Source organism: Rhamphochromis sp. 'chilingali' (genome assembly GCF_963969265.1).
Source record: "Rhamphochromis sp. 'chilingali' genome assembly, chromosome: 6".
NCBI classification, from domain to species: Eukaryota; Metazoa; Chordata; class Actinopteri; order Cichliformes; family Cichlidae; genus Rhamphochromis; species Rhamphochromis sp. 'chilingali'.
The window spans coordinates 23,269,340-23,278,548 of record NC_137933.1 but is presented as its reverse complement, the minus strand read 5'-3'; the positions used below and the strand labels follow the sequence as shown (position 1 = coordinate 23,278,548).

At 38.5% G+C, this 9,209-nt stretch overlaps 1 protein-coding gene across 1 annotated transcript in view; it reads left to right on the top strand.

The window, feature by feature from the left end:
* Positions 1-8,254: 8,254 nt before the first annotated feature.
* Positions 8,255-9,209, top strand: part of LOC308398243 (uncharacterized protein) — a 62,551-nt gene continuing 61,596 nt past the window's right edge. Inside the window, exons 1-2 of the mRNA XM_080884772.1 lie at positions 8,255-8,388; positions 8,523-8,636. The gene's annotated coding sequence lies outside the window, so the exon portion shown is untranslated. The remainder of the gene's footprint in view (positions 8,389-8,522; positions 8,637-9,209) is intronic.

The following is a 9,209-nucleotide window of genomic DNA, read 5'->3' as shown; positions in this document are numbered from 1 at the left end:
ATGAGCATAAAAAGAAAGATGGTGAGACGACAGAGAAATGTAACCTTTTGTGAGTGTTCAATTTGAAGCTGCATTTCTCTCCCTCTCTGCCCCATTCTGGCTTTGCTCCTTTCAGTCCTTTTCCTCCCTGCTTTTACTGCCGGTCTTTCCAGCTCTCATTAATGCTAATTTATGCAGCCTGGCTGGCACAAAACTAGCAGGGAGGGTCTTCTCCCTTGATTACCAGCAGTGAGAACGGGGGCGGTGGGGTGGTGTGGTGGGGGGAGGCTGTGGTGAGGGTGACCTGGACAGACACCTCATTTAATTTAATACATTGGAGCATGCAGCAGCGGGGGAGTTGAGGCGAGGGAGGGAGATAATCAAGAGGCTGGGCCCTTATAAATGTGCTCTGAGATGACATGGAAGAGATTGGATTTGGAAACGAAGAGCAAAGAAGAGCAAAGCCAAGCGGAACACAATTGATTGATTCCATTCAAGTGATCGTACCCACTGATGAGGAATGAGTTTTTTTCTGAGGGAGAACGATCTGATGAGCTTTTTAAAAATTCTAGTGTTTTCATTGCCCGTCCCTTATTCAGCAAAGTCTCCCCATCTGCAGTCCCAGTTGCAGAATTAGTCACCATAAATGTCTCTTACGTAGCAATGCAAAACGGCAAGCTCAGAAGAATCAGAAACCTGGTTAAAAATCTGGTAGAATTTCTAAAGAAATACAGTAAACTATATAAAGGAGCAAATCTTGAAGCTGCTTTGTATAAGTAACTGGCGTTTACAACAGCTCAAATAAAGAAATATCCACAATGCAATTTCCTGGTTAATAAAATGGTTACCCTATAAATAAATATATAGTTTTTCCAATACTCCTGCATCTACCATAGTGGCAATAAAAATATAAACGTTAAGTAAAAAAGTAAAGATGGTTCAGTGCAAGCATGTTTTGATGGTTAGAAATAACATGTAATGTAAAGGTTGTTCTTATGTAGTAAATCAATTTAGGAGTTTACTTTGAGCTGAAGATGGGAAAGTGACATGACAGAATTTAACAATATACAGATGTCCTCTGTCTCTGGCTCAAAACTCTGTAAAGATTGTATTAGCATCCTGGCTCCAAAATGCAAAGCTAATATCATGACAGCCAGTGGCCTGGCTCCAGTATTGAGTCCCTTCAGGGTAAAGTGATACCTGAACCCCCTCATCTTCTAAAGATGAGCAGTCCCATCATGAGGTTAGAGCACCTCTCTAAACACCAGCCAAGGGTCGAAACACTTCCCGCCCATCCGTCCACATACTGTGACGAATGGAAGGAAATCAGACGGTGGCCATGACAGGCAGATTATGAAATCCCTCTGTCTACATGATTTAGCCCCGTCTCTGCTTCTTAATCGCCATATGTGATTAAAGTAAACAAACGAAGCATTATTAGATTAGTCAGAAGGACATGGAGTCTTTGTTGGTGATTATCCTTTCCTTTTTAATGAAATGCTGCTTGAAATTAACATGGCTTTAACTAATTTGATTTAGCATTGGCCCAAGAAATACCAGACAGCTCTCATTTGCCTGCAGACAGTTTGAGATCCTTGTCAGGGGCTCGAGATCAAATGTTGGAGCAAGGCAAATATTTCCGTTCTTCTGCAAAGTTCACACGGCTTGATTGAGTTCCTTGCATCGCGTTGTTTGAGATACAAAGATGAGTTACCAAGTCAAAAACACAAGAAATGGTTTCTCAGTATGCAGTGGAACTATATCAACAAGAAATCTAAAAGTTACTGACACCATGAAAATATTCTGGTGGTCACTTTTATGGACACTGACCTATCTTTGTACTGACAGGGTTTATTAAAGAGCTGTTGTGTGCTTGGATTAAAGGGGGTCAGCAGTCGCATGAATAGCATCCATGTCTGTATTTGGCAGCGGGTGTGCATTGTTAGTGGAAATAAGCCTGTCAGTATAATCCTCCTTTGTGAGATTCATTAAAGATAGGTTGCAATCTAGCTGATTCAGGTCTCGGTTTTGAGGCCACCTTTAGGTTCACAAAGCCCCCGTTGCTACAAAGGCTAAAGGTTTTGGGGAAAGGGTGCTTTTTATCTTTATCTACACTGCTTTTTCATTTAGATCTCTACTCAGAGCAGTGTGGCTCAGTGTTGTATGTCAAAATGAATTTAACAGCTAGCCATCTTCGAAGTGCAGCTGCTAATGTTGTTAAGCTTGAAACAGTAATGATTGGCTCTTATAGTAATATACCTATCAATCGAAATACAGTGTACATTAAATACATCGGTAAATGGCCTGCATTTGTATAGCGCTTTTTCTAGTCCATAGGACCCCAAAGCGCTTTACACTACATTCAGTCATTCACCCATTCACACACACATTCACACACTGGTGATGGCAAGCTACATTGTAGCCACAGCTGCCCTGGGGCGCACTGACAGAGGCGAGGCTGCCGGACACACTGGCGCCACCGGGCCCTCTGACCACCACCAGTAGGCAAACACGGGGTTAGTATCTTGCCCAAGGATATTTGGCATGCAGCCAGGAGGCAGCCTGGGATCGAACCACCAACCTTCTGATTAGTGGCTGACCTGCTCTGCCACCTGAGCTACAGCCACCCAATACAATGTATTGGAACTGCACCATTACATAATAGGACGCTATAAACTGAAATTCTTGTGCTCCAGATAGCATTGAAATATTTAGAGTTTTGTAGAAGATTCACTCCAAATGTGTATATTCATATAATATCTCACTATCACTATACGGTTGATTAGGATGCATTCCATATCTAATTTATGTTTGCTGAGTTTTTTGAACCATGGTAACCAATCAAGCCCTCCATAGAGAAACGGCAGGAATTTGGACGAACCTGAGACCAGGGTGCATTCTTGCACAAGTTTGCCCATGAATAGCACTTCATATTTTCATGAATTAAACTTTAGGAAATCCATTTAAAGAATGGCCTCTGTGGCTTTGACTGTCAGATACAGAGCCACTTAAAACCAGGGGTCACCTCCACGCTTGTTTAATAGCTACTTAGAGCACCTTGGTGAGTGTGTTTTTGCCCTCGCCGGCCATAAATACTTATGGACATGGCTGGGTTTATCCTTTTCAGTGTTTTAAAGGGAAAACTCTTTTGAAGAAAGCACCACCAAACTCTCACCCAGGGAAGCCTTGTGCCTAAAAATGACAGTAGTTATATAGATGGTTTCAACGGTAATCCTCTAAAACAACTCCTGTGGTATAATTCACTATTCTCTTAGTAAACATTTATATTGCTGACAATATGTTGTGCTAAAGAAGGTGGGATTCAAGTTAACACTAAGTGACACTTATAAATCTCAGAGACACCAAAAGAAGGAGATATGGCCTCAAAGAATCCTGACATCTTAAGAAAAAAAAATCCTAATTGCAGAGATTATGGTTATAAACAATCACAAGTTAAACAGGGAGAAACATCAACCAACATGTTAAAGAGTAGGCAAGTGTACTTAACAGTTTTCTCTGATGACACTTTCTATAATGTTAATTAACTTTGCAATTTTTAATGCTTTTTAAACACTACTTTGGGGAAAATCAAAATTTTTACATTTTTGTTTTATCAGATTTCTCTGCTGATTTTATAGTATATAGAATATATTGTGTATTAATCATTTATTTTGATAGCTAGGCCCTTTGCCCCTCCTAGTGCACTGCCATGGACAGCTGTCTTTACAGAGCTCCCTTCTTCACCCAGGTCTCTGTGCTGGTGGTTTGCCATCAGTGTATTGTAGTAGTATTTATAGTATTATTTGTATTAGTATTATAGAAATATTTATGGTGTGGTTATTAGACTCAGGCCCAACCCACCTTTTCTCATCCTGGACTTTGGAAAAGGCAATGTCAGAGTTAATCATTTACATAAGGGCTTTAGAATAAATGCTCAGGGGCCTTTCTTGTAGGACATAGAATCTTTTATATAGAGGTATAGTGATACTAACGTGTTTCTGAGGAAGTGGTAGTTTATAGATGTATACATAAATCAAAGACTGTATAAAAGATGGAAGTAGTTTTTGGGTCTGAGAAGGATTAATGTTGAAGTGCCTTAAATATGGATTATTTTAAAGGCCACCAGGGGGTTAAAAAATTCTTCTGGTCCTATAAAAGCCCATGGGAAACCAGGGTTCCTGACACGATCTCTATGAATACTTTCCTGTTGAGTTTTATGGTCTCGGTCATTTATTTTGGGCCATATGAAATAAAGAATTAACTCAGTTTTGTAAATCTATGTTTCAGAAAGGAGGATTATCCAAGGTGGGCTCAGTGGTTAACAACTTGTGATTGATAAGAAACAAGATGAGGTACATAGTTTTAAAGAAAATAGGAAACAGGAAAGCATCTAATTTTGTTAAAGGTCCATTTAAAGAGTCATGAGCAGAACTATTTTATCCAAGACTTTTGCATAGTGTGAAAGTACAGTGGCTGTAGAAGAATGACACATGGTATGTTGGTTAGATTATTGTTTACTGAAGTGTTGATGACACGTATCATAGAACAAATCACCCTTAGGAATCAGTTTTCTTGATTAACAACAGAAAGTTTTGCTCCTGTTACCCCTTGACTGGACTTTTAGCCCCGTCCCTTAAAAATGTTCCTTTTGGGCATCAGATCTCCAAGCAGCAACTTAAGTTTAAAAATTTAAAAATATTGTTCAGGGTGATATACTAGTTCTAGAGGTTAAACATAGAGGTGGGACTCAACACACAATTTTAACCTTTTGCAAAATGCTAAGCATAGCAATGAAAAATATTGTATTTTATTACCTTTTTTTAAACTGCAAATTATGTCTGCAAAGATAATCTTTGTCAATATCTGTTTTGTCCAGTAAGATAAGGTTATTATCTTATAGCAGTTACTTTTTTTTTGCTGCAGAATGAGATTGTTAAGCAGTCTGTGATCTGTGAATATCACCAGAATAGAACCAGCTGGCACCCAGGTGCGTCCCCTTGAGTTGTGCTGATTGATGAAGACTCTGGCAGTCTCTCTGAGATGCAGCCATATCGATATTTGATGTCTCTGTATCAATACGATATCTGTACACAAAAATATTCTTATATCATATTGTTATGATATTTTAATTAACATATGATATGAATATTTTAAGCTATGCACAAATAAAATACGGATTAAATACCCTACATTTATACAGGTTTACTCACACATTGCATACATGGGGATTTATTTATTTATTTTTTTTTTTTTGAGGAAGTGTCTGATGATTATCCAGATGAGCTGGAAAAAACAATCAAAAATCAAAAGCACACACACAGTCACACAAACCATAGCACCCTCTGCTTAGCAGCAGTGCTATACTTAAGAACTGGTATATGCGGGGGGGGGGGGGATTGACTTCACTCAATCTGATCATGTGTGATTATTGATATGAATATTTCTGTGCTATTGTTATATCTTTTCTGAGCCACTTAATTTTGGTCTTTCAACCATATCTATGTTTTTTTTTTTCAGCTTTCTTTTTCTTTCCACTGGCTGGTGGCAGCAGGGAACTTACTATGCATTTCACGTTGAACTGAGAGTATGTTGCTATGGTGGTTGCTAGGGATTTAGCCTAGAGTGACGTTGAAAGTCCAAATATTAAAGGTGTCCTTCTGATGCAGAGGAAATGGAAGGTGTGAGGAATGAGCAATTGCCTCAGAGTTTTTTTTATGTGCCCTTTCATTATCATGCCTCTCTCTTTTGAAATAGCGGAATTGATTTTCAAAAAGCAAGAAAGGAGTGTATATAAAGGCACACGCGACAACAAAAGAGGAAAACATTACCTCTGCATATAATGCTTGTTCATTCTGGCAAATATTTAACAACCACTCACTATCATCTTCTTAATGAACATGATAATCTTATCTGCTAAAAGGATAACAGAAACATTTGTATGGCCATATTTTACAATTATGTTTTTCAATCGTACCCCTCTTCCTAAAATACTCATTCTTAAAATCCTGTTCAGTAGTCTTGATTTGTCCTTGGCATTGAAAGATGTACAGATGGATGGATAGAAATAAATAATAAAATAATAAAGGCATCTAATAATATGGCTAAATCAAATGCCAAAAGAGAGGGATGGATCAGCCTTTATAGTCTTGTTGTCTATTAAGAAGGGAAGTTGGACAGAAATGTGTGTGTTTCCTAGTTCTTTGCAAGACATATATGGCAGTGAACAGGTTTATAATGCCCTGCTGCTGAAATTGTATAAGAAAGGAAAAACAAACTCAAGTGAGCAGGCAAAGTATGATTTTGGTTGCTTTCAATGTAGTGAATTAAAGTGCTTTGTGGTAATACAGCTATATGGGCTGAGCAAATGGAATTACCTTACTGTTGGATAGTGGTATTTGCTATAATACCATTAGCTCTAACTTTCCCTTGCTTAACAGCTTTGCTGGTAAATTCTATTAAAAAATTAAGAAAGAAAGAAAAACATAAAAGACACTCATACAGATAAATAAAAGCCAAAGTACCTGTGTCAGTGATTTTTTTTTTTTTTTTTTGCAGATGTTGCGTGAATGTTTTGGTTTTGTTTTGCTTAGCAGTTAGCATACACAGTTAGCATACACTCACAGGTTTTTGGACAATGACACTTTTTTTTGTCATTTTGTCTCCAATGGATTTTAGTCAAAGTCAGATTTATTTGTATAGCACATTTAAAACAACAACTGTTGACCAAGGTGCTGTATAATTAAGACAATTAAAAGAAATAAAAACATAGGGAGATATGATAAGAGTTAAGAAAAAGAATCATAAAATTAGAAGATTTGAGTGAGAAATTTAAAAAAAAAAATAGTAATACAAACTCATTCTGATTTAAAAGCCAGGGAATAAAAGTGGGTTTTCAAATGGGTTTTAAAAGTGTCCAATGTTGGGGAGGTTCTGATGTGAAGGGGCAGTTCATTTCACAGTTTAGGAGCAGTCACAGCAAAGGCCCGATCTCCTCTGTGCTTTAATCTGGACCTCGGGACAGCCAGGAGCAATTGATCCGCAGACCTCAGTGATCTTGCAGGAATGTACCAATTTAAAAGATCAGAAAGGTATGAGAGTGATGAGATCGATTTTAGGATCAGTAAGTCAAGATGGCCATGGGTGTACCCCACCTCTCGCCCTGGTAGCTGTGATATGGTCCAGCCCCAGTTCAAGGGGTTTGAGAGCTTTATGGCAACATATGACCGGTTCCCTCATTATTCTGTTATTAATTAAGATGCTAGAATATTTAGAGTTGATTCAAAGTGTTGAACTTGTTTTTCATAGCTTTACACTGGAACCCTCAGTAGGAGGTTATAATATAGATGTGGATGCAAGTGATGGCAGAGATGATTAGGCTGAAAACCCAAATCAACAATCTGGTACCTTCTTGAAAAGATACAGTGGAGAAAACGGCTAAAAACTAGATGATCGCAGAATTCTTTCCTTGATTAAGAAAAATCCCTTTACAACATCCGTCAAAGTATAGAACACTTTAAGGCATATAATTATCACAATTGTCTACGATTAGTAGATGTCTTCATTAATGTAAATAGAGAGGTTTTATAGCAAGTGAAAACTACTGGCGGAAATCCAGCATGGGTTCTAGACTTCAGGCAGTCATTGACTGCAAAAGATTGTAATCTAGTTACTTAAAACAATCCTTATATTTTACTTTTGAAAAAATTAGAAACTCTAGGATTATATATAAAATGTCTGTAGGTTTTTTTTAACAGTTAATGTAATACTTTCATTAAATCCCTTTAATTAAAGCTTAAAGTGCACTTTAATCACATCTTGGCAATTTCATTTAAAATCCACTGCGGTGGTGTACAGAGGCCAAAATGATATCATTGTTGAAATACCTCTGAGATTCTATGTCATCTGTTTTTGTGGGAAAGCTCCACTGATATTATGAAGTTCATAAAATACATTTACATCTTGCGGTGTTATCCTGAATGTGGTAAAGGTGTACTGTCATGTTATCAATTTGAAGCTAAGTCTTTTGAAGGTAACTTATTAGACAGTAGCTGTTTGCTTTCTATAATATCTTTGATTGGATGTTTGGATTCTTCTAAGTGCCTTTTCTTTTTGTATGTGACTGCTTGATGCAAAGCCTTATTAAGCCTGTGGCAATCAATAGCAGTCTAAATGATTATGTCTGTTGTCTAACTCAAAGGCTTAAGGCCTGGGGAGGAAAAGACCTGCCCTGCCCTTCCTCCCACTTTCTCTTGTACTGTGTTTCTCTGTGTTGTAGTCCACATCTGTAGCAGCCATCACACAACCTCAGGCAGGCTAGTTAGCCCAGAGAAAAGAGCCTGAACCCCCGATCAATAACTTTAGTCTTGTCTACCTAATTGCTCATTGGTCAACATTGGCGCCAGACTATATGTAAGTGCTGTTCGCCTGACTGATCGACTTTGGCTTTCTACCACATCCCGCCTAGTGTTGGGCTTACGGTATGCCTCTGTCTCTTCTCTTTTTTCTTGTGTTCTCGGCTCTCTTCACCCATGTTCGGAATGGAGAAATCCGGATCTGGTCGTCCCCTGCTCAGCCACTCAGCAGGGATGAGACTGTCCACAGACTGAAACAGCATGTGCTGCTCCTGTCATCAGGCCCGTGACTCCGAGGCTGCTCAGGTAAATATCCGGGTTTAATGACGCACGGGAAGATTAGCCAGTTGCTATGGCTCACAATTTCAGTGAGCGCCAGGAAATTAGTCAGTCTTGCTTGGGGTTTTGTGAACGGCTTATTATATGATCTAATGCAGACGCACTTTATGAGTGTGGTGCAGTATGGAAAGGGCAGTATTGATTGTGCTCATTGTGAATTATGTGAATAGATAAAAGTGTGAGTGTGCATATATATTAGGCAATTATGCGCTCAGGTGCTAATGTAAAAATTCTGCTGAATAAATATGAAATATGCCTCTATCAGCATCCGACTGGTGTCCCCTGACACTAGTCATTTGAGATGATAATTGGGATAGTATGTTTGCCTTGTTCTGATGAGATGAGATATTGTGATGGTTCTCTCAGCCTCAATTTAAATGTGTATTGATCAGTGTGAGGCTCTGGACCTCAAATCAAAACAGCAGTACAACCCATACTCTTGCATGTACTCGGTTTTTCGCATTATATTTTCAACATATCTTGAAGTCCTCGGACATAAAACATCCTTTACTGTGTCGCTTAAAATAAGATGCTCGTTTG